Source organism: Neofelis nebulosa, chromosome 2 (assembly GCF_028018385.1).
Source record: "Neofelis nebulosa isolate mNeoNeb1 chromosome 2, mNeoNeb1.pri, whole genome shotgun sequence".
Lineage (NCBI taxonomy): Eukaryota > Metazoa > Chordata > Mammalia > Carnivora > Felidae > Neofelis > Neofelis nebulosa.
The window spans coordinates 26457184-26484302 of NC_080783.1; the positions used below are offsets into that span (position 1 = coordinate 26457184).

General features: G+C 38.0%; 1 long non-coding RNA gene across 2 annotated transcripts in view; it reads right to left on the reverse strand.

Moving 5' to 3' along the window:
* LOC131498873 (uncharacterized) overlaps positions 1 to 27119 on the reverse strand; it is a 172578-nt gene that overhangs the window by 41318 nt on the left and 104141 nt on the right. The gene's annotated exons all lie outside the window — the stretch shown is intronic.

Genomic DNA, 27119 nt, shown 5'->3' on the forward strand with positions numbered 1-27119 from the left:
TCTAAAGCTGAGGGTCAATTAACAAAGCAAGAGAACATTGGCTTTTTTACATTGGAGAACATATTGGCTTGATTGGTCCCATTATGTAAAGTATTGAAACAGTATTTTCCAGAAGCCCTGTGCTTGTGCATCCTCAGGGACTTCTTTGACAATTTTGTGAGTAATGGGAGAGAGTGCACACAATAAACCAAGAGGTGAAATAATGAGCATAGAGAAATGGATCTTAGCAGGACCACTGTTCATACTCAGCCAGTTCAATTTCACATTTCTACATTATGTTAACTTCCATGCACATGCAAATGACAACCATGGTGACATTAAATCTGCAGCTAATGTTCTGTCACTCTACAAATAAGTGTTCGAGAAAGCATTTCTGAGGCACTTAGTTATTACGCAGGGAAAGGCAGGACTCTTGATAAATCAGTTTATAAAGTAATGTCATAGTTGCCTAATTTCTCTTCCCTGATGTAGCTGGGATAGTAAGAAAGGCATCTGTGACCCAAAAAATACTGCGGTGGCTCACTGTGAAAGTGGATGGTTAATATTGGTCTCTCAGGATTCAGCAGTTAGGAATTAAGATGGGCACCCCCTTGCCGGTAAAATCCAAAGTGGTGGCACTGTTTATATGCTGCAAACATGCCATTTTATTTAAACATGCCATGAGCAATGCTTTAAAACCATTTTATCCCCCAAACTCATTAAGCACGTATGTCTGTATGCAAGGTGCCTGGCAGGGGCATTCTGTGTGCACAGGATAGACATCCCCTACTCTGGTGAACTCAGCCTGGTGAGGAAGACGAGTGATGAGATAAGTTACAACGAAATGTATTTGAATATTCCTGTTTAGCCCCCACCTACTCTTCCTTGTTCCACAAATTTCAAGAATGCCCAGATCTTTCCTGTGATCCACAGTGTCTGGCTATAATTGGAGATTTGGAGTTTATAATCCTGCAGGGAAGAAGACACTTTAAAAGCCACTCGGCCAGTCGAGAAGCACTCAGAGTTCTTTCATTTGGATCACCCTGATGATGGGTGAGATGGAGGGAAATTTGAGCACATAAAGTCACTTGCCCCCAAAATTACTTTCACTCAGTTGGCTAACTTCTCAAAACTCCCAGCATCAGCATTATTAATTTAGGTTAAATCCATTTCCTTCGGGAATCTGGTTAAAATGCAAAAATTTTTAAAAAGGTAGTTAATCAACTTGCTATTATTCATTAGCATTTTAGTACCTGGTGTCATGACCTACACAGCAATTAATTTGAAGAACTTCAATCCCAACAATATTAAGTGTGCTACTAGCATATGCTAGGTACAGCATCTAGCTAGGATTCGGAAGATGATACCTGCTCACAAAAGACTGTTTAAATCTGGAGATAAATATAAATAAATAATTTCGGTATGATACAGAGCCTCACCAGGATTCGCTCTTTGTGAGTGGGGGAAAGGCAGGTGTAGGAGAGTCAAGGAAACTTGTTAAGAAAAATTTGAGATCAGCGCTTCTTAACCATATATGCATACAAATCACCTGGGGATCTTGTTAAAATGATACCAAAATGCCATTTGATGGGGCCTGAGATGCTGCAGTTTTAACAAGCTCTCAGACAATACCTGTACTGCTGTCCACAGAGGCTACTTTCAGTACGATGGACCCAGATACTCCAGCATGGAATCCCGACTTAGTAGACAAGAAGGAAGTGAGGTCACGAGTTGGCTGATGAATTGATAGGACTGATATGTGTGAATCAAAGAGCACAAGCACTAGTACAAAGAACATAAAAGCTGGAATGATTGGAGTCTGATTTTTTTTTTAATGTTTACTTACATACTTTGAGAGAGGGCATGAGCATGGGAAGGGCAGAGAGAAAGGGAGAGAGAGAGAGAATCCAAAGCAGCTCTGCTTCATCAGTGCAGAGCCTGACACCAGGCTTAAACCCACAAACTGAGAACATGACCTGAGCTAAAATCAAGAGTCGGATGCTCAACTGACTGAGCCACCCAGGCACCCCTGGAGTCTGATTTCTGATGTGACTCAGTTGCACATAACATCAGGCAATAGGTCTTGGGGTGATTAATTTTCTGTGGTGGTGATGGTAGCAAGTGAAAGAAACAGATTTGGAACATATATTTGTTTATAATTTTAATGGAAAATTTGCCAAAATTTGATATCTTTTCAATCCAAAGAGAGTAATAAGCTTCTGGTAATTTAAGAATCTTATGGAAGACATTTATATTAAAGAGTTAATTTGAGGGGAGGAGCCAAGATGGTGAAACAGCATGGAAGTCTTTTTTTTTGTGTCTCGAGACCATGAAATACAGCAAGATCAACACTAAACCATTCTGCACACCTAGAAAACTGATTTGAGGATTAACACAACAATCTGTACAACCTGAACCACAGAACTCAGCAGGTATGCAGCACATAGAGGTATACTGGGGGAGAGAGAAGCCACAGAGGGCAATGAGCTGTTTTTGCTTTCAGAGCGAGGACGGAGATGGGGGGAGAGTACAGGAAAAGCACTCCCACCAAAAGCAGCTGGAGAGAAAGTGGAAAAGTGGAAACAGCTGCAGGGACTGAACTAAAAAGGGAGAAAGGAGAGGGTTTAAATTCCATTAGGATTCTATAAACAGGGGGAGCACAGAGTCTGAAACTCTGCAGCTCAATACCTGGTGGTTCTCTGGTGGGAAAGGTGAATCCCCAGGAGCAGAGTGAGGTCTGGGAGGACCTCAGGCCACACGGGGAGAAGCAGTTCCACTGCTGGAAGGACATTTGGTAGAGGCTTTGCAGCCACTCGGTCCCAGCAGACCCCAGAGAACAACCACATATGCTGGTGCTGGAACAAGGTTGCTAATGGTGAAGTCTGGCACCAAATGTGTGCTGTTTTTCCATAATCCCTGAAATGCTGCTGCTACACGATTGCATGAACTTTTTCTGGGGCAGGCTGACACCCAGCCGCAGTCTCTGGGCATCAGCAGCAGCAGTCCCACAAACGTTCCTGGGTGCGGCCAGCATCCAGCCATTGCTTGGTGAGACCCTCCCCAGAGGATCTGAACGGGTCAAAGCCACAGTCCCTCAGAAGTGAGGAGTCAGGAAACACAGCCACATAGGAGATAAAACTCTGGAGGGAGGTGCCGCCTGGCAACCTGATGGCTTGGTCACAGACAGGATAAAAACGGGGAGTGGACAGAAGCTGGAGACAAAGGACCCGTGCAAGATTGCTGGTCTGGGAGAGCAGAGTTCCGATACTAGAGACTGGGTAGCTGGGTGATGCCATTTTCACCCCTCCCACGTGTGCACATACACACCTACAAGCGCCACAACAATGCACCCCAGTAAGCTAAGCAGCACCATCTAATGGAGAATGGAGCCGCTACATTAACCTGGGGCAACCTCACTCTTCAGGGACACCACAAATCTCTCTGCCTGCTTAGTTTACAGACTATAAAATACTTCATACTTTTATTTCTAGGGGAAAACAATGTAATTTCATCGAATTTCAGTCTGTTCACTGGTCCACCTATTCAATTTTTTTTGTTTCTTTTTCTTGAATACATAAAGAAAAAATTTATTTTTTCAATTTTTATTAAAAATATTTTTCTTCATTTTTTCTACTATATTTTTTACTTTTTTGTAAATTTTTAAAATTTTATTTTACTTCCATCATTTCAATTTATTCTATTTCATTGTATTCATTTTCTCAAATTTTAAAATGTTTTCCTTCTTTTCTTTTCTTTTTTTTCCCTCTTTTTCTCCTTTTTTTCCCCTCTATCAAGCTCCTTTCAATAACCAGACCAAAACACACCTAGGATCTAGCATCATTTATGTGATTTGTATGTGTGTGTTGTTTTAATTTTTTTATTTTAATTTTTTTATTTTAATTCCTTTCCTCTTTCAAAATGATAAAACGAAGGAATTTACCCCAAAAGAAAGAACATGAAGAAATGACAGCCAGGGACTTAATCAACACAGATACAAGCAAGATGTCAGAACCAAAATTTAGAATCACGATGTTAAGAATAACTACCTGGGGTAGAAAATAGATTAGAATCCCTCTCTGTGGAGATAAAAGAACTAAAAACTAATCAGGCTGAAATAAAAAATGCTATAACTGAGCCGCAATCTCGAATGGATGCTATGGTGGCAAGGATGGATGAGGCAGAGCAGCAAATCAGTGATATAGAGGACAAACTTATGTAGAATAATGAAGCAGAAAAAAAGAGAGGGACTAAGGTAAAAGAGCACAATTTAAGAATTAGAGAAATCAGTGACTTGTGAAAAAGAAACACATCAGAATCATAGGGGTCCCAGAAGATGAAGAGAGAGAAAAATGGGTAGAAGGATTATGTAAGCAAATCATAGGGGAAAACTTTCCTAACCTGGGGAAAGACAGATATCAAAATCCAGGAAGCACAGAGGACTCCCATAAGATTCAACAAAAACTGACCATCAACAAGGCATATCCTAGTCAGATTCACAAAATACTCAGGCAAGGAAAGAATTATGAAAGCAGCAAGGGAAAAACAGTCCTTAACCTAAAAGGGAAGACAGATCAGGTTTGCAGCAGTCCTATCCACAGAAACTTGGCATGCTAGAAAGGAATGGCAGGATATATTCAATATGCTGAACCAGAAAAATATGCAGCCAAGAATTCTTTATCCAGCAAGGCTGTCATTCAAAATAGAAGGAGAAATTAAGTTTCCCAGACAAACAAAAATTAAAGGAGTTCATGACCACTGAACCAGCCCTGCAAGAAATTTTCAGGGGGACTCTCTGAAGGGACAAAAGATGAAAGAAAGAAAGACAGAAAGAAAGAAAGAAAGAAAGAAAGAAAGAAAGAAAGAAAGAAAAACGAAAAGACCGAAAGCAACAAAGACTAGAAAGGGCCAGAGAATACCACCAGAAACTCCAACTCTACAAGAAATATAATGGCAAGAAACTCATATCTTTCAGTACTCACTCTAAACATCAATGGACTAAATGCTCCAATCAAAAGACACAGGGTAACAGAATGGATGAGAAAACAAGATCCATCTATATGCTGTTTACAAGAGACCCACTTTAAACCTAAAGACACCTTCAGACAGAAAGTAAGGGGATGGAGAACCACCTATCATGCTAATGGGTGACAAAAGAAAGCTGGAGTAGTCATACTTACATCAGACAATCTAGACTTTAAAATAAAGACTGTAACAAGAGATGAAGAAGGGCATTATATCATAATTAAGAGGTCTATCCACCAGGAAGACCTAACAATTGTAAACAATTGTTATAAATGTGGAGCACCCAAATGTATAAATCAATTAACCACAAACATACAGAAACTCATTGATAATAATACCATAATAGTAGGGGACTTAAACACCCCACTTACAACAATGGACAAATCATCTAATCAGAAAATCAACAAGGAAACAATGGCTTTGAATGACACACTGGACCAGATGGATATAACAGATATATTCAGAACATTTCAACCTAAAGAAGTGGAATATACATTCTTCTCCAGTGCACATGGAACGTTCTCCAGAATAGATCACATACTACGACACAAATCAGCCCTCAACAGGTACAAAAAATCGAGATCATACTGTGCATATTTTCAGACCACAATGCTATGAAACTCAAAATCAAACACAAGCAAAAATTTGGAAAGATAACAAACACTTGGAGACTAAAGAACATCCTACTAAAGAATGAATGGGCTAACCAAGAAGTTACAGAGGAAATTAAAAAGCACATGGAAGCCAATGAAAATAACACCACAGCCCAAAACCTCTGGGAAGCAGCAAAGGCAGTCATAAGAGGGAAGTAAATAGCAATCCAGGCCTTCCTAAAGAAGGAAGAAAGGTCTGAGATACATAACCTAACCTTACGCCTTAAAGAGCTGGAAAAAGAACAGCAAATAAAACCCAAAACCAGCAGAAGACTTGAAATAATCAAGATTAGAGCAAAAATCAATGCTATCGAAAACAAACAAACAAACAAACAAACAAACAGTAGAACAGATCAATGAAACCAGAAACTGATTGAAAGAATTAACAAAATTGATAAACCACTAACCAGTTTGATCAAAAAGAAAAAGGAAAGGGCCCAAATAAATAAAATCAAGAATGAAAGAGGAGAGATCACAACCAACACAGCAGAAATAAAAACAATAATAAACTGAGAGCTTTCCCCCTAAGGTCAGGGACAATACAGGGATGTCCACTCTCACCCCTGTTATTCAACATAGTATTGGAAGTCTTAGCCTCAGCAATCAGACAACACAAAGAAATAAAAGCCATCCAAATAAGCCAGGAGAAGGTCAAACTTTTCACTCTTCACAGATGACATGATACTCTATATGGAAAACCCAAAAGATTCCACTAAAAAACTGCTAGAACTGATCCATGATTTAAGCAAAGTGGCAGGACATAAAATCAACACACAGAAATCAGTTGCATTCCTATACACCAGCAATGAAGCAACAGAAAGAGAAATCAAGGAATTGATCCCATTTACAGTTGCACCAAAAACCATAAAATACCTAGGAATAAACCTAAACAAAGAGGTGAAAACCCATACACTGAAAACTACAGAAAGCTTATGTAAGAAATTGAAGAAGATACACACAAAAAATGGAAAAATATTCCATGCTCCTGGATAGGAAGAACAAATATCATTAAAACGTCCATACTACCCAAAGCAATCTACATATTCAATGTAATACCTATCAAAATAACACCAGCATTCTTCACAGAGCTAGAAGAAATAATCCTGAAATGTGTATGGAACCAGAAAAGACCCCGAATAGCCAAAGCAGTCTTGAAAAAGAACACCAAAGCATGAGGCATCACAATCCTGGACTTGAAGCTGTATTATAAAGCTGTAATCATCAAGACAGTATGGTACTGGCACAGCATTCTTCACAGAGCTAGAAGAAATAATCCTGAAATGTGTATGGAACCAGAAAAGACCCTGAATAGCCAAAGCAATCTTGACAAAGAAAACCAAAGCATGAGGCATCCTAAAGAACATCCTGGACTTCAAGCTGTATTATAAAGCTGTAATCATCAAGACAGTATGGTACTCCGATCAATGGAACAGAATAGAGAACCCAGAAATGGACCCACAAACGAATGGCCAACTAATCTTTGACAAAGCAGGAAAGAATATCCAATGGAATAAAGACAGTCTCTTCAGCAAGTGGTGCTGGGAAAACTGGACAGCGACATGCAGAAGAATGAACCGGGACCACTTTCTTACACCATACAGAAAAATAATCTCAAAATGGAAGAAAGACCTAAACGTAAGACAGGAAGCCATCAAAATCCTTGAGAAAGCAGGAAAAAACCTCTTTGATCTTGCCTGCGGCAACTTCTTACTAAACACATCTCCAGAGGCAAGGGAAACAAAAGCAAAAATGAACTATTGGGACCTCATCAAAATAAAAAGCTTCTGCACAGCAAAGGAAACAATCAGCAAAACTAAAAGGCAACTGACAAAGTGGGAGAAGATATTTGCAAATGACATATCAGGTAAAGGGTTAGTATCCAAAATCTATAAAGAACTTATCAAACTCAACACCCAAGAAACAAATAATCCAATGAAGACATGGGCAAAAGACATGAATAGACACTTCTCCAAAGAAGACATCCAGATGGCCAACTGACACATGAAAAAATGCTCAACATCACTCATCATCAAGGAAATACAAATCAAAACCACAATGAGATACCATCTTACACCTAATGGCTAATATTAACAACTCAGGCAACAGCAGATGTTGGCGAGGATACAGAGAAAGAGGATCTCTTTTGCACCACTGGTGGGAATGCAAACTGCTGCAGCCACTCTGGAAAACAGTATGGAGTTTCCTCAAAAAATTAAAAATAGAACTACTCCACGACCCAGCAATTGCACTACTAGGTATTTATCCAAGAGATACAGGTATGCTGTTTCGAAGGGGCACGTGCACCCCCATGTTTATAGCAGCACTATCAACAATAGCCAAAGTATGGAAAGAGTCCAAATGTCCATCGATGGATGAATGGATAAAGAAGATGTGGTATACACACACACACACACACACACACACACACACACACACACACACACAATGGATTATTACTCGGCAATCAAAAAGAATGAAATCTTTCCATTTGCAGCTACGTGGATGGAACTAGACGGTATTATGCTAAGCCAAATTAGTTAGAGAAAGATAAATATCATATGACTTCACTCATATGAGGACTTTAAGATACAAAACAGGTGAACATAAGGGAAGGGAAGCAAAAATAATATAAAAACAGGGAGGAGAACAAAACATAAGAGACTCAAATATGGAGAACAAACAGAGGGTTACTGTAGGGGTTGTGGGAGGGGGGATGGGCTAAATGGTTAAGGGGCATTAAGGAATCTACTCCTGAAATCATTGTTGCACTATATGTTAACTAACTTGGATGTAAGTTAAAAAAAATTAAAAATTAAAATAAAATAAAATAAAATAAGTTAATTTGAGTCATCTAGGATCGTCAAGGCTTGTATGAGGAAAATCAGACCCCTCTGCCCCTTGTTTAGAATTTATGAGGAGCTGTAATTAGCCAGCCAACTTTTTGAAGGTGCTTGAAACACAAAAGCAGGTCAATCACATTCCTGTTTCCACTTTTTTTCCTCAGCATGTTCTGAGTAGTAAATGGACACTAGATGTGTTGTTTGCTTTTATTTACCATCATCTCTCATTTGCCATGTTTCCTAAATGAGAATATCAAGGGCTATGGGTCTACAGTGCCTCAGGTGCCATTCATCCAGGAAAACTTCAGAACTAAAGAACAGGGCTGACCCAGGAAGTCTGGAAACTTCACTGGAAATAGGAAGAACCCATTAGTTCTCAACTCCTAAACTGAAAGGCTAATACAAATAAGTGTGGCCATATACTCGTGTTCACATAAGCTTCCTGGGTATTTCCTGGGTGTTCTGTACTAGGCGCTTATCCAAATTTAGATGGCTCACATTACCAGTACATTTCCTACCACTTATTACAGAGAATGTTTATCTTTTACAAGTTCTTTCTCAAGTCCTGTTAAAAATGGAGTTGCATTCATATTTTATTGAAATGTATTAAATGAACCTCTTTAGGTCTGGCTTTGATGATCTTTTCTTCCATTTCCTTGAAAAGGCCAAGTTTATCACCTTCTCTACTTCTCCTTCAAGTTGCCCCTCAGCTGAATTTCCTAATTCAGTTCATGGTATTACCTGGCTGCTTAAGCCAAAAAAGGTTAATTAACATTCTCCCACTTGGTTCTCAAAACACGGTCTCTGGACCAGCCACATTAAGTAGCATTACCTGAAACTTGTTGGAAATGCACATTCTAAGGCCCAACCAAGACCTATTAAGTCAGCACCTCATGCAGGAAGGGGCCCTTCCAAGTTCTGGACCCAATGTGTAAGTACTTGTATAGCACACACAGAGCACTGAGAAAATGTGTGTTAAATGTTCAACTGAGATACGATTTGACCAGCTAGAGAAATGGACTTAGAAACCTTTACTTAGATTTACTACATGCTGATCTTATATTTAGCTTAGTTCTATTTTCTATTTGTTAAGTACAACTTTGCTTGGTTGTTTTAATAGTAACCATCTAGTTAGTAAAACCTGAGCATTACAAAGTTGGTAACAATGAAAAACAGGTTTTGTCCAGCAGATGTCAGTAGAGCTCAGTTTAATAATTTAGTTGTTAATGAACTTGAAAAATTAATGGAGATGATGAGACGGAAAATACTTTCAACCAGAATAGCATTACTTTGTTGACATTTAAGAAATGGTGTCTGCAACAAAAACTCCTTACAACAATTCAGGCATATTGGAAATGCTGCAAGTATTGACTTCACAACAGTATTATGACTTCAAAACAACCATGGCCTTAATGGTAAATTTCTTCCACTTCAAAGTTCAAAGTATTTTACACTGGACATCAGGTTATTGCTAACTAGAGTCAAAGTCGTAAGTGAGGGGAGGAGAGCAAGGCTGTATATATAAGATTATTCATATGTGGATTATGATGCTGGTGAGACTGTTTTCTGAAGACCAGAACTTTATTTCACTTCACCAATTATTTGGACTTCTTTCTGTAGAGTAATATTAAATGATACTTTTATACTTCTAGAAATAGAAAGGCCTTTCCATGGCTTTACATTTAAAAACAGAGGGGGCAAAGTAAAAGTACTGTGTGTGTGTGTTATTGAAGGAAAATCCATTTCAAATTCACCAAACCCAAAGTGTTTTGAAAGAGACTGATGAAACCATCACAATGCAAATATTATAATTATCATTAGTATCATTAGGCTTTTCCTAGCTCTGAATGTCTAATTTGTTTATAGCTAAGAAACGTCAGTCCTTCTGGTAAAGCTTAAAAGAAATATCTTCAGCTAGCACAGATTGTCCTGGAATCAAGCCTGGTGTCCTTTGGCCTCTGACTCTCCCCTCCAGCCTCCATTGTTCTTCTCCACACTGCACCCACATCTTCCTTCCATTGCCTTGAGGACAGATTCATGAAATCCCACCAAAAAACCTCAAAGGTCACAGGTTGGAGGTCTCTCTTGCTGCCCCAGGGATAGTGCAGGGAGATGCAGATAGAAGGTAGGCTGCCAGGCCTTGGGCATCCTGCCACACTTCAGCCAGGACAGTCCTTGTCAATTGAGCAGCTATTTCCATTTTATCGGCTTATTCCTAACCAACAGTAAATGAAATGGCTCTTTTGAAGCTCAGTCTCCTACACACACACACACACACACACACACACACACACACACCCCACACACGATCTCAACCTCAGGGCTCAACAGTCTTCTTCATATCCCCTAATACTTCCCCCATCCACAGTCCCGACACGTCTCACACTACCCTGAGTCCCTGAGGTACCATTCATGATGGAGAGGTACTTTTATAAAATCACTTTCCTCTGCAGCAGCCCATTACTGTACTTTTTAAATTACCATATCTTAATGGGTAGAAAGGAAGTTTATATTCTCACCAACATTAGAGGATAAAAAAAGACAAGAAGCAACTGACTTGTATTAATAACTTTGTTGGAAAGTGGCAAGACAACATCTGGAATACTTATTACCCATTTGGCATGCTGTTCATCTCCATGGACAAGATTCAACATGACAAGCTCTGTCAAAAGGAAATAGGCTCCATCTAGTTAAATTAGAATGATTAGGGTCATTTAGACAGAGGAAGTTTAATTTGTATGGATCTAGAAATTTTATACAAACTGGAATACCTAAGTATTTAATCTTCCCTGAAGCTCAATTTAAAATTGAAAGAGACGATTGCATAGATCTATAATGAGATGAGACATATTAGAAATTAATTTAACTATTACTGCACTGTGAGCATGTAGCCCAAGAAATCAAAGAATGTTTCACTTGTAGTTTGCACACAACAATAGAAGAGAATGTTCTGCTACTGCTCATTAACTATTCTATTGTTTTACAAACTCTTTAAATGGAAACTTGAGCACCCAGAGTGAATTTGAATTTTTGGTACTGCTTTTAAAATTTTCTCCTACCAAATTTATGCTACAGAGTAAATGTGAACAAAATTCAATCCTAACCTTCCCTTCTACAATGAGGGTGCTTAACTGTTCTGGTGTTATGGATCTTTCTAACAATCTATTGCAGGCTATGGATCCCTTCTTAGAACATGTTTTAAATATATAAAATAAATACTTAGGATTTTTGTTTTCAGTGTGTAAATAACATCTTAATATGTAAGATTACAAAGGAAAACAACTGTATTGAAATATAGATACCAAAGTAGTTTTCATTGTGATGTTGTATATGTACTTTTTTATTAGCACATCTAATAACTAAATCTAGTGCTGTATCTATTATTATTTTGAAGTATGATGAATAGAAATAATTGCTATCATGTAATTTAAAAATATGGGTCATTCCCAGCAATGACAAAGTCACGGGGAGTGCAAATACTACTGTTTTCATTACCTACATTAATAATTGAGGGAGTGGAGCCTCAGTGGCTCAGTCAGTTGAGCGTGTGGCTTTTGATGCAAGTCAAGACCTCATGGTTTGTGAATTCAAGCCCCACATCGGGCTCACTGCTATCAGTGTGGAGCCCACTTCAGATCCTCTGTGCCCCTATCTCTGCCCCTCCCCTGCTTGTGCTCTCTCAAAAATAAATATTTTAAAAAAATAATTGAGGGAAATGGTTAAGTTCAGTTAAAACATGGCAAAAACTAAAGTGTGATTGTTTTCCACCCATGTTTGTAGACCACCAAATCTACTTAACAACCATCACGGTTGGTTAAGAACTGTGGTTCTATAGTTAGGTAGATGTGTATGATGCCATTAAGACTAAGGGCAGTCACTAGGCTGGCAAGTGTGGATAGCAAAAACAGAATGCAAAGGGCAATCTGCAATTCCTTAGTTAGCTAATTAACAGCCTAGACAGATATGAGGGCTGAACCACCTATCTCAATCACAGCAGCATTGTCAGATATCCATTCCATTTCATTCCGTGTTTCCAGACCATATAGGCCCATCCCAGACTTATGAGAGGATACTGATTCTAATTACCTGGTTTAAAGAACTGTTCAGAGCCCCTAAGTCATTTGGCTAATTCCATATCTTATTATACTCTCTTAAAGTATCCTTTTGGGGTACCTTGGTGGCTTAGTTGGTTAGGCATCCAAGTCTTGATTTCAGCTCAGGTCATGATCTCAGGGTTCATGAGTTTGAGCTGTCAGTGCACAGCCTGCTTGGGATTCTCTCTCTCTCTCTCTCTCTCTCTGCCCCTTCTCTGCTTGTTTCCTCTCTCTCTCAAAATAAATAAACTTAAAAAAATAAATAAAATATCCTTTTTTTGGGATGAACATTGGGTGTTGTATGGAAACTAATTTGACAATAAATTTGATATATAAAAATAAATAAATAAAATATCCTTTTCACCTATAACAGTAATAAACCTTGAAGTGTTCTTATAAACTCTTTATTACCTTCTTTAGTGTGAAGACCACAATACCTTCCTTGAAAAGGTCGTGTTTCATTCAACAGCATTTATTCAGTGCCTATCTGATGTCAGCCAGATACTACAAGGGTTGGGTGCTGAGGAGCCAAAGCCGAATAAGACTTTGGCACTGTCCTGCCTTTAAAAAACTCATTAACTACAGAGAGAATCAAATAAGTAAACCACTAAATCCAATACCAAGTTGTAATTCTCATGGCCAGTGCTACCAAGTAGTATTGGCCACAGAAGTACCACAGAAGAGAGACAGTCCTTCTGAGATTCAAGAAAAATAAAGAAATGAAGGGAACCAGGATAGTTGTCTGCAACGTGTGTAAAACCGTGGGTGACAAGGAGGCATGGGAAAACCATTCGGGGGATCAGTACATTCAGGGTCATGCAAAGATGTGAAAAGCGAAGGCACAGTTGAAGAAAAGGTGGGGAGAGGTGGGAAGTAAGTGCAAGGACATAACTGTGACAGGGTCTTAGGTTTCTTGTTAAGCAGTTTGGATTTCACCTTGTTGGCTAGTGTTATCGGAACCAGCATCATCAACATCACGTGGGAACTTGTTGGAAATGTACATTCTCAGACCCCATTCCAGACCTACTGACTCTGAAATCTGAGGGTGGAACCTACTCATCTGTGTTTTAACAAGCCCTCCAGCCAATTCTGATTTACACTAAAATTTGAGAACATTAGGGAGCCAAATCACTAATGATAGGTTCAGAGAAACCACCAAAAATGGAGGGGAAAAATGATCCTCTTCTATATTCAGCAGAGTAAATGATATGGCTAGAATTGCAAATAGAAAGATTATTGATTTATTCACATGGAAAATGGATTGGAAGAAAGAAAAGGCTAGAGGCAAGAAGGCCATTTGGAGGCTGTGCAATGTCCCAGGGAAACCCAGAAAAGATCAGAACTCAAGAAGTGGCAGTGAAGATGAACACAGGGGGTAGCCTTGTCATAACTGTAGGTGGGGGGCGAGTTTAATATAGGTGATAAGGGGAGGGAAATGTCAATGATGATCTAGTTAGCAACTGCCTTGAAAGGCTTGCTTGGAAGTCCTTGAAGCACACCTGGCCTTTGATAGTGTGGTCAGAACTCACATGCTGTGTTCTTTTACAATTTCAGGAATATGCAGGGGCACCTGGGAGGCTCAGTCAGTTGAGCTCCGACTCTTAGGTTTGGCTCAGGTCATGATCTCCTGGTTCATGGATTTGAGCCCGGCATCAGACTCTGTGCTGGCAGTATGGAACCTGCTTGCGATTCTCTCTCTCCCTCTCTCTCTGCCCCTCCCATTGTTCTCTCTCTCTTTTTCTGTCTAAAATAAATAAATAAACTTAAAAAAATTAAAATAAAAAGGAATATACAGTCCTATTATTAGTGATTGACGATACATGTATTTGAGTTGTTTTAGGAAAGAATCTATTCAAGACCCAGGATTTTAGGAACAAAGAGAAGAAACCACTAACCAAAAAGACCAGATATTAAATTTCTTGTGGAAGTGACTGATCCAGGTTTGGGTGGGAAGGGGAAAGCTAGGATGAGCCTGAAACCTCTTTGGGTGCCACAAAGTAAGGAAATGCTCAATAAAATATTGAGGGAATGCTGAAATGACACAAGAGCCAATCGAAGCTGCTCCTAAGAGCCAAAGCTGAAGAAATTTAGCAAGAAAATAAATAATAGTATTGGATTATGGCCCAGGAGCACATCACTTCTGTAGTATTCTTGCCAAAAATACATAACCTCAATCTAATCATGAGGAAACATCAGACAACTACCATACTGAGAAACATCTACAAAATACCTGAGCAGTACTCTTCAGAAGAGTCAAGAAAGAGACTGAAGGATTGTCACAAACAGGAGAGACTAAGGGAACGGGATGACCCAATGCAATGTAGGATCCTGAATTGGATCCTAAAACACAATAAACCAGTGGTGAAAATTTGGTGAGAAACTGGTAAAATTTAAAATCTGTAATTTAGTTAATAGTATTGTAAGAATGTTAATGTCCTGGCATCCATAATTACACATAGTAAAGTGTTAACATGAAGGAAGGTAGGTGAAGACTATATGGACACTCTGCATACTATTTTTGTAATCTTTCTGTAAGTCTAAATGTATTTCAAAACTAATTTTTAAATAAAGTAAATAACTGTCATCATTTGAATCCTTTTGCTGGCCTGTGGAACTGTTCCAGATAAATAAACACTACCAGACAGTTCTTCTGGGGGTAGTGGCTATAAACCACTGTAATTTTTCTTGAGGCTGGGAACCCTATTTTATGTGTCCTGATTCCCTAAAGAACTTAGGGAATTAGAAGCAGATTTACCGTGAAGCTTCATGAAGCTTAAACTTCAGGGATGTTCGCTGGCATAGGCTCCATTGAGCACTAGGAGTTGCTGGAAGCCGTAGAATGTTCTATCTAGGTAAGGAAATGAAGCCAGGTTTCAATCAGAAGCATTTCTACATAAGCAATTATGGTAAATTGCCTAAAGAATGCTCAAAGAAAGGGACTTAAACCTGTAAGCCTCAGTATCTTGCTATGATTGCCTTTCTCATTCCAAATAAATGTTTGCATCTAAGGTTGTATTTGTAGTTGCCTTTTTGTAAACAGCGTCTCCCAAATCATAGAAGACTCAGTTCCCACAAACCTGGACACACTTCTGTATCTAGCACAAGGGCTCAATAAACATTTCAATTAAATTATTAGAAAAATCATCTCTACTTCTGTGAAACAGAGTTAATGGTATTGACCAGTCACCTAACAACAGAGTTGGAAAGGGCTAATTTGGGGAAGACTTTTATGTAATAATTTTCTCTATAGAAATTTTAACCTTTTTAAAGCCACTTTCACATTCATACTCATAGCATTTACATGTTGGCACTTTGAAAATCCTAAGAGATCTTCAAACATTTCCCTTTGTAAATGAGTGAACAGTCAGTCCCAAAGAGGTTAAGTAATCCAAGGGCACACAGCTAGCAACAGATTGATGGAGGGAAGAGGGAAGGGGGCAGGCACAGGCCTACTGATTTGGCGGAAGGTCGGGAGACGGTTGTCAGAATTTCCATACACTGCCTTAAAACAAAGCCTTCTCTTTTTTTTTCTTGCTGATAGCTATTTTCCCAGAACAGCAAAAGATAGTTTACCCCTCTTTGTACCTTCTTCATAGTGCAATTTTAACAGGCAATGATTAACTACTGTATTAAGGTAGCCTACTACGCGTAACAAACTCTACTCAAAACTCTTAAGTCTAAGCAACCATGTTCCTGTATTAAAAGAACAAAGCAGAGAAATATAGGGGAAGAGGTGGGGTTGGACTGGGATGGGGTCAGAGGAATGTTTCTGAGGGGCGGGGAAGCCTCTTCAGGCAGTACTGGGGACACTTGATGCCTACAGACTTTTGCAGTGACTGCAGTCTGTCACCGTTCGACAGTGACTCCAGGCTGAAACCAAATCCACGGTTAGTTCATGCCTTCACCAATCTGGAGCCAAGCCTAGAAATAGTTCTCTGTTCCTTAATGGTATTTGGGATGGGAGCAAATGTTCTACGCTGTGGTGCCTGTTGGCTCTAATCAGATAAATTAAGGACTTGAGCATGTTTCCACCATTTGGTTTAGTTTTATTTTAGTCCCCAAGTCCCTTTGCTCCCATTTTAAGGCCTAGCACTTTCTCACTGGTGAAGCCCACACTGCCTTAACCCTGAGAGAAGATTCCTCAAGTAGAAGCACCACATGCTGTATCTGTCCTGCAAGCCAGTATGCAGCAAACCAGTTGTGCAGCTGTTCCATAACATCACAGAGGCGGCTTCCTTGTCTTGACATGCTTACAATCATCTCTCCTCGAAAATAAATTAATGAAGTCTTCCTGAGAGAGCGATTTTTCCTGCACTTTCCCACACTTCCTGGGTGAAATAAAGTGTTTTTAAGATCAAGGTTAAAAAGTGAGCAAATAGGGGTGCCTGGGTGGCTCAGTCGTTTGAGTGTCCGACTTTGGCTCAGGTCATGATCTCACAGCTCATGAGAGATGTGCGCTCTGTGCTGACAGCTCGGAGCCTGGAGCCTGCTTCGGATTCTGTGTCTCCCTCTCTCTCTGCCCCTAACCCACTGGTATTCTGTCTCTGTCTCTCTCAAAAATAAATAAACATTAAAAAAAATTGTTTTTAAATAAAAAAATAAAAAAAATAAAAAATAAATAGAGTGAGCAAATAGACTTGGCTTTTAGAGACAGCATCAGGTGTAGAGTTAAAGAATAATACCTGACTTCATCTTCGAAAAGAGCTCATATTCAAATCACAGATTCTCTTCCACTGCAGTAATAGTTGAATCATAACCTCGCTGATATGCTACTGTTTTCTGACCCATAAAACTGCAATTTCATATGGTTCACATAAATATTTATTATTTACATAATATTTATTTATATGTCCAGATAATTGGCTCAGCTCTCTCTTTTACTTCCCTGTGTAGACATCTTTTGGAATTCCTCTTTGCAAGTTCATATATTGCCCACAAAAATATAAAGAATGTATAGGCAAATGAATAAGGAGTAAAAGAATGCAATGCTGATTGCTATTAGCTTTATCCTCCCCTTTCCCTATCTGCCTAACTAGTGGTAAACTGCGCACGAGTGCTGTTGACTGGAGACTATCCACGCCAATCAAGTTATTTCACCAATGGTAAGTCCATCTTTTATTTTATAGATGAGAAGTTTGCACTGGAAGGGCATTTACATTGTTGGCAGAAAACTGGTGTAATGGCAGAAAGGACTTGAATCCTGGTTCCTACACTTAGAAGTTGTGTGATTTGAGGCAAATTGCTTAACATTTCTGGGACGTTAGATTCCCTAAGTATAAAATGAAGACAATGATACTGCTCTTCACTTTATAGAGTGGTTTTGAGGGTTCCACAGGGCAACGTACATAAAGTACAAAAAGCGTCTAGCACACCTGGCTCCCAGGCTCCTAGTGAATACTCAATATTCAAATGTTAAAGATGCAACTAGCTGATGGGGCACCTGGGTGGCTCAGTAGGTTGAGCATCCAACTTTGGCTCAGGTCATTATCTCATGGTTCTTAAGTTCGAGCCCCACATCAGGCTCGCTGCTCTCATCCCGTCAGTGCAGAGCCAGCTTCAGATCCTCTTCCCCCGCCTCTGTCCCACCCCCACTCACAGTCTCTCAAAAAATAAATAAAACATTAAAAAAAAAAGATGCAACTAGCTATTTATCATTTCTGGAATGATCAAGGAGGAAGAAGAGCTGGACAGTGCCTGTTCTATGTTTATCCTAGATAAGTTTATCTGGGATGAACATAGAACTTGCCGTTTGCTCCTTTACCCCTCCACTCCTTTCCTACTTTCCTTGGAGACTTAGGAAGAAATTGCCAATCCCTGCTGTTATAACAGTTTCTTGAGCCTTTGAATGCAAAGGGTTTGAGACCAAATATGAAATTTGACAACAAATTAATATGCCTATTTGAGTATCCACTATACCTGGAAATCATCAAAATGGCTTCCCAAGAAGGCATAAGGTGACCTTCTGAGCTGTCAAGAGTGATCTATATCTTGATTGAAGTGGTAGTAAAAATTCATTTTGTACTTTTTATAAGTCACATCTCAATAAAAAAATTAGAAAAATAACCTTTTTATTAGAAATCGATCTTCTTACTTTTTAATTACTGAAATGGATTTGTTTTAGGAACTCTAGATTCTAAGCCTTATTGCCATTTATTAACAAAGTTAATATTTTTAAATGAATTGGAGAAACAATTTCAAAGATTAATAAAGACTTCATCAGGATTAAAATAGGGCAGGGTCCAGAAAAGTGGTGGTTCTCAGCCCTTCTATTTAGATACAAAAATACTTAGTAGAGAAAACTGGAATTTTAGAGTGAACACAGTGAATATAGGAATTATACTCTGCTGGTCACTTTCACCCAGGTTTCTCACCACCCTCTGTCTACTATAAAGGCAAACACATTCACTTTTTATCCTTAGGACTTAGCACGGTGGCAGGTACATAGGGTCTCAAAGACATTGGATGACCACACATCCTGGGAGTGTCCTGATTTATGCCTACTGTTATTGGCCTAATTACTAATCATGCTCTTTTCATTACTAAAAGTGTCTCAGTTTGGAAAATAATGGTCATCCCACCAAGAAGTGCCAGTGTTTGTTGAGCCTTATTTTTATCAGTATTCTTCCTGATATTGCAAAGTGACTTAAGCCAATTTGAGCTTCACAGTGGTTGGATCTGTCTGGTAGATATTAGTAGCCTCTAACAATAAAAGAGGTGAGACCCATATCTCCTTGTAATCTGGCTGCCACATTGGCATATTATCTAGAAAAATGAATCTCAAGACAGAATTCTGTCACAAAAGCATCTATCTAGGCATACAGCCTGTCCTGGGAGGCTCTGTGAAATCCAGCTCATTGTCCATCCGGCACTGGAATCAGCACCTTGCACAAAATAGTGTCCCAAGGCAGATATGACAGTGTTCTAACAGCAGGATCATCAGCCTTCAGGTCAGAGAAGTCAACTGAATTCCTGGTTAAGTTGTGGGGACCAGAAACAAAGGGGTCCTAGAATAGAATACCTTTCAAAGGATATTTTTGATACCTCCATATTTATAAAACGTTTTGTAGAGGTGCGTGTTCTGTATTTCTGGCCAATCCATATATCTTTAACACCACTCAATGCACCATTGAAAAAGTACTTCTAACTTCCTTCATGCTAGGTAATGAACTCTCTAATGTAGGTTCAGAGAGCAACATTTGAAGTACTTATTGTTTCTGGAGTGTAGGCTCCGGAAGAGGGTTTTTCAAACACTATAGCACCACTAATGTGCTCCTGCTCCTTGGATATATACTACATTAAACCATATGCATACATTTCATACCTCTTATGTTTTAAAATACTTGAGTATTTAGAATTAAATTATAGACAATATACTTGACATGTGTTCTACATTACATATTCAAATACTCAGCATGGACCATTGAAATAGCAATAAAAGTAACCCTCAAAGGATCAACACTGACCTCCCACTCTCCCCTCCTCCACTTTTCTCCCCAGGAGCAGAAGCTCAGAGATATAAGTCTTGGGCAAAATGGAGTCTTAAGAAACATATGCATGAACCCTTTGTGTGAGGTCAAGACAAACACTTTCTAGAACTCTGTTCTTCTCAGAATTCTCCTTTACATGGTGTTCTTTCAATGGTTCTCCCCTCTCTCCCTTGCTGTTGGTTTGTGTGGTAAATGGGACACAGAGGTGTCCACTCCCTTTTGGATGTCAGACAGAATCTGAATAGAACCAGATGAAAGGAAATTGAGGGTTAGGCCAGTTCTCTTTGGGGAATTAAGGATGCCTCTCTGGGTTTTTTTTTTTTTCTGTACTTTTCCTTATCTCCTTCTCTAGCAATTAAAAAAAAAAAAGCCCCAGAGCTTCACAAAGACCTTGGCAAAAGGGAAATAGGAACAGGTCCTTTTCAACTGCATTCAATCTACACCTTAAGGTAAAAGACGAAAACAAGGCATCAAAATTCACATTGATCTGAAAAAGTAAAGTAAAGTAAAAGGCCGGGGCGGGGGCGGGGGGGGGGGTTGTTCAGAGTCACATGTCTAGAGAGTAAGAAGTTGTATATATGTGTGGAGAACTCTTCAGAATTCTAGTGAGGGTTGGCCATGCAGAGGTTGTCAAATCCAAGTTTGCACCTCTAGCCCTAGTGTCGCACCACACACATGCTGGACACTCATTCCTGTTAATGATTAATCATTCTTGTAATTTAAAATCTGAGCAAGTTATGACAAAGAAGAGAGAAAAGTATAACATGGTATAACTGTTGATAAAACTCATACTCAAACTTGCCAGGGCCACGTACAAAAATTTACAAATCCTACCATTATATCACCATTGTATTTGTTAAAACAATGATTAAGTGGGTAACACCAGCTTCCAGAAGATATTCCCCTAATCATGCATTAATTGTTTTTTATTTTATTGTATTATTTTTGAGCCATCTAGATTTTGAGTAAGAAAGTCCTCCTGATTCCAGATGTCATTGCTATAAGCATTCCCCAGCATCATTTTCTTGGACTGTTCCCTCCATTCATTTTACTGTGTGCTGCTCAGGGGAAAAGAATATTGTTCACATAATCTCTGAGAACAGAGAATAGGCTCAGAAAGAGAATTCAGAAATATTCTGCTGTCGTTCATTTTAATACCATGGCTGAAGCCTTGTTCCTTTTTTCTTTTGAATCTCACACACAATCAACAAGATGCATTTAGAACTAATTACACAAATACCACTTTAAGCCCCATTGTATTCTCCAATAGCCTTCAATTAAGCGCAATGGCACTATATTTGAAAGAGAGCTTTGCACTGCCTCAAAATCTCCAACTGGAAAGAGAATGTGCATGTCCAGAGACTCCATGCTGCACGTTAAATATTAATGCTTTCAAAGAGAACTTTACAAACATTTGTCATTAAATTTAGTAATTAAAAGCATTTTCTGGGTATTTTAAAAATATTTAAGTGATTAGAGATGCATATCGATTCTTATTACAAGTTACCTTCATTGATTAGCAACATTTTACTAAATAAAATCCATTTCAATGAAAAATACCACAACTTTTGGATACAGAATCATTGTAAAATTGATTAAGGAAACACTAAAAATTTTTCCACAGAAACCTATCAACAAGGGAATTGGAAAAGATGAATTGAGGCATTTCTCATGAGCTGGCATTTTCTCAGGGTACGAAACCCCAGGACAGTATAGCTCTCTGCCCCTACTTTAATTGGAACTCATGCATTATTTATTCAACAAATATTTATTAAGCACTACGGCTAGGTCAAGTCTAACACCACAATTCAATTGATGACAACTTTGCCCATAACCTGGAAACATGGGCATTTTCTGAGTATACGAATGACCCTTACTACCTCTGAGGGAAACTGAATCACACCAAAACCATGACATTTTGAATAAGTTCTACAGAAAATACAGCAGCTAAAAAAAAAAAAAAAGTATGAGGGAAGCAATGTCAGTCACTGTTTATCACAGGCTGAGGAGAAGCCAAGTAGAAGATAGAATGGATTCTCTCTTGTCTCTGAATTCCCAGGAAAATTCTCTCAATCAGAAGATGAGACGGAAATGAGAAGGGGATGGAACAATACTGTGGAAAGAAGTTCCATCTTGCCTGAGTCTCTCCATATCAACACAGGAGTCTACATTGAAAGGGGACCCATGAACTTCTTACAACCCACATGTATAGGTTGTATGGTTAGGTGACATTGCTGGAAATCTTGTTTTTAAATTTTTATTCAATGATGTGATCCATCCAAATCAGAATAAAGAACTTGAGGAAGAGGAAGACCTAAAATTTAAAATAAGTTGAAGAATTATGCAAACAACTATTGTCAATATTAAGAAATGGTTTTTGAAAAAGATGTATAATGAAAAAAATAATGATCTGAATCCAAAATTCCAGATTAGATCAATAAATTCTAGGAAATGAGAGGGAGAAGGTAAGTATGTATGTAAAGTGTTCAGCTTTCTCAGGGGGAAGCCAGTAGAAACTGCTTAATTGTTAAGGTTCATAGTGAAATATATTTGTAACTATCCTTAAATTTATTCAACAATAGGTGTAAAACTTCTAGGTAACTAGCAAAATGGAAAAAAAAATAAATGAAGAAAATGTGATCAATTCTTAAAGGCAGAAAGGTTTATGTACATTAGATTCATTTTTTGATAAAGTTATAGTGAGATGAAACATACAAAGTTGTTACTAGTGATACTAATCTTCCATCTTTAATGGGATTTTATTGGAAACACTTAATGCTACCAGAAAGTACTACAAGGTTGGCTTCTAGAATATTTTACAATCATGTCACTTAGCATAGGCATGTTCCATGAATATTAATAGCCTGATTCCAAGATGTTCATCAGCAATGACCTTCAAGCACGCTATGTACTCTTTGCAAAGCTTGAATTTAGAGGAAGAGATCTTATAGCCAAGAGTCTAATTTCCTCTTTACAATATAAAAATGAGGGAACTAGAGGGAATAAGGAGGTGTGTGGGTCTGTTCTATGAATCATACATTTAGGATTAAATGTATTTTAATTGAATAATAACCATCAACACACTTGAATATGATATTTCTCCAAAACGGCATCGCTGGGAAAAGTATCCTTCCTTACAGCATGGCTATTATACAACTGTAGTGATTGGCCCTTGAGATTTTAGTGGAGGTAGATAGAAAATGAATAAAGGAGCAGAACAGAAATTCAAGAAGCAGATTCTCAGATATATGGACACATGTTTCTTGGAAGTGTTATGACAAATCAGTAAGGGAAAAATTTGCTGTTCAATATCTAGTGTTAAGACATATTATTAATATGTAAAAAATTATCCCTATTTTATATTACACTCAAAAATACAGAAATATAGAAGAAAAGACAAAATATCTTAAAGAACTTGGATTTGGGAAGTTTTCTTAAAAATAATTTCTTGGGGCATCTGGATACCTCAGTCAGTTAAGGGGCCAGCTTTGGCTCAGGTCATGATCTCTCAGTTTATGAGTTTGAGCCCGGCATCAGGCTCTGCACTGACAGCTCAGAGCCTGGAGTCTGCTTCGGATTCTGTGTCTCCCTCTCTCTATGCCCCTCCCCTGCTTGTGCTCTCTCTCTCTTTCAAAAATAGATGGATAAGCATTAAAATAATAATAATAATAATAATAATAATAATAATAATAATTTCTTAAGGGGCACATAGGTGGCTCAGTCAGTTAAGTGTCATCCTGTTCAGCTCAGGTCATGATCTCATGGTTCGCAAGCTGGAACCCCACACTGGGCTCCAGGCTGACAGGGAGGGGCCTGCTTTGGATTCTCTCTCTCTCTCTCTCTCTCTCTCTCTCTCTCTTATCTTAAGATATATATATATATATCATATATGATATATATATGTGATATATATATATATCATATATCATATATATATATATATATATATATATATATATATATATATATGTCCCTCCCCTGCTCCTGCTGTCTCTCTCTCTCAAAATAAATAAACTTCAAAATTAAAAAAAATAATTTCTTAAAGAAAAAGTACAAACTATAAAAGATTATTAAATTTGACTTTAAAATTAAAAACTCATATACAACAACACATGAATGAAAAGATATACCACAGATTTAAAGAAGATATTTACAAGCCATATAAAAATCATTTATATTCAGAATATAGAAAGAACTCCTACAAAAATTAGAAAAAGGCAAAAAAAAGTCATAAAATAGACAAAGGCTACATACAGGCATTTCACAAAATGTAAATCTGAATGGCTACTAAGCATATTACTAGCAATACTCAACTTCATTAATAATCAATCAAAATGCTGATTAAAATTAGAAGTTAATTTATACCTATTTAGACTAACATATGATTCCAAAGCCTGATTTTTTCAGTTTGGAGTGAGAAGTTGTAGCATTATGAAATCTCATCCATGACAGGAATGTATAATTGAGGTCCATCTTTGGAGATCAATCCAACAATATATAGCGAAGTTGAAGACGCCTGTACCCTATGGATTAGCAAGTCCATTCTATAGCTCTGAAAGAAACTCTTACAGGTATGTAAGGACATATATACAGGAATAATCATTTCAAAATCAATAGAAGAATGAATAAATAAATTATGGTAATTTGGACCTTCAAATTATACAGTCATGAAAAATGAACAGGTTAGAGTAACATGTATTAACAGGAATAAATCTTGAAAACAATGCTAAATCTATAAAGCAAAATGAAGAAGTATATTCACTATGTACAATATAGAAGTGTATCTTATTATGAGTCCCTATATTTTTATATGTATGAAATAGTTTATAATTTTTACAGGTTAAAAAAAAAGAATAAAAACTTCCATCATGAGTACCAGAAAGCAAACACCTGGTATCTCTCTTAGGTGTGCCCTACAGTAGCTGTTTTAAGCACAAGGTTGACTCGAAGTCCAGGATGGGTCTTATATTAATCAAAATTTCCTGAGAGGGAACTTATATTACATGCGTTTATGTCTTCAAAATCAAAACAAAGCAGAATCGCAATCTCTTTTCCCAAAGGTATTGGGTGCTGATACTGTTAAAAGCATACAAGAAAGAAAGGATCTCCATCCCCTTCCCATAGATCTGCAAAACAACCCTGCGCATTGAATCCTAGCACTTATTGGCACAACTAACCAGTTAGAGGCTGCATCTGGAGGTGCTAACGAAAAAGCAAGAGAAAGGAAAAGAAGAGAATCAGCTGGACTAACTGGAGAAGGCTAACTGTACATAAGTAGGGTTGCAAGATTTAGCAGATGAAAATGCAGGACTCGTAGTTAAGGTCAAATTTCAGATAAACAAGAAATAATTTTCTACTATAAATGCATCTTAACATAAAGGTACACTCATAGCCCAGAAATTCACTCTAAGCATGACAATTTCTGTTAGGAAGTAATGTGGAATAGCAAGAAAAAGAAAGAAAAGAAAAACAGGACTTGGTTAACAGACCCTCAGTTTGAATGGCAGCTCTCTAGCTGTGTGACTCCAAGCCAAATGCAGAACTTCTCTGAGCTCCATTTCATCATTTCTTAAAGGAAGACTATAATACTTGTCTTACAAGCGTAATTAAAATATCATGTGTGAGAACCTACTTAGCTCACAGCAGTTACTCAATAAATAACTTTTAAAAACCGACTGAATGGTTATTAAATACTTACTGTGACAGTCCCTTTACCAGGTTTTGGGTCTATAAAGCTGAATAAGAAATTATCTCTTGTTCCAAAAGCGCTGTTTCGTTTGTTGGTTTGTTTGGGGTTTTTTGTTTTGTTTTGTGGAAGACATTTACAAACCACATAAGTAAACAATCACAACACAACATGCTTTGTTCTGTAACTGAGCTGTGTGCAAAAGATTTCTCCTTACCCACTTTTCAAAATCCAACCCAACCTTTGAGGTCATTAAAATGCAAAATGCACTTTCTTCTCAATGTGTTGCTCATTCTCCTGGGTCAGAATTAGTCTCTCCTCCTCTATTCTACCAAGCAAGTTCACTTAGACCACTGTTGTGGAACCTAAACTTAATGGCTTTAGACTGTAATTACTCTTGTCTGTCACCTGCACTAGATCCTGGGCTGAAACAATTTCTTCATTTTTATGTCACTCTACACATAGTATACGGTATGTGTTCAGTAAATGCTTGTGTTGCCTTTCCAAATGGAACTTGGCTACTATTTCTATGAATGAGAATAAACAATCAAGTAGCAAAATCCTTTCTCAGGCAATTGCCTGAGAGTAAGGTTTTGAATCCACCTGAGATATGAAAATTTGACACACATTTTTTTGGATTAAGTGACCCAGAATGAGCAATACAACACATTCTAGTATAGATATATTGTGAACTAAAACAAAGAAAGTTGCAGAGCAATACATAAAATACAATCTAGTTTTTATTTTTAAAATGCCATTATTTTTATATGTGGTAGGATAGATATAGAAAAAAACTTGAAAAAGATATGTTTAACTATTATTGTTGGGATTAGAATTATGGAAAATTTGCCCTTTCTAAATTATGGAATTCTACAGTATTTAAATGTTTTACAATGAGCAGATGTTAGTGTATTAAACAACAAAGAAAATCATTAAAAAAAACTTAACCCAAGAGTTATGTCATTGAGTCTTTTGCTTATTTTTGTTTTCATGTTAAAATTTTTATTTTATTTACAATAAAAGATAAGACTTTTCCTAAAATAAATAAGTGGCGGCAATTCTTTTTTTTATGTTTATTTTTGAGAGAGAGAGAGAGAGAGAGAGAGAGAGAGAGAGAGACCTAGCACGAGCAGGGGAGAGGCAGAGAGAGAGGGACACACAGAATCTGAAGCAGGTTCCAGGCTCTGAGTTGTTAGCACAGAGACCCACGTGGGGCTCGAACCCATGAACCCTGAGATCATGCATGACCTGAGCTGAAGTCAGACACTTAACTGACTGAGCCACCCAGGAAACCCGGTTATTCTATTTTTAAAGTAAAAAGCCAGGGGCACGTGGGTGGTTCAGTCGGTTAAGCAACT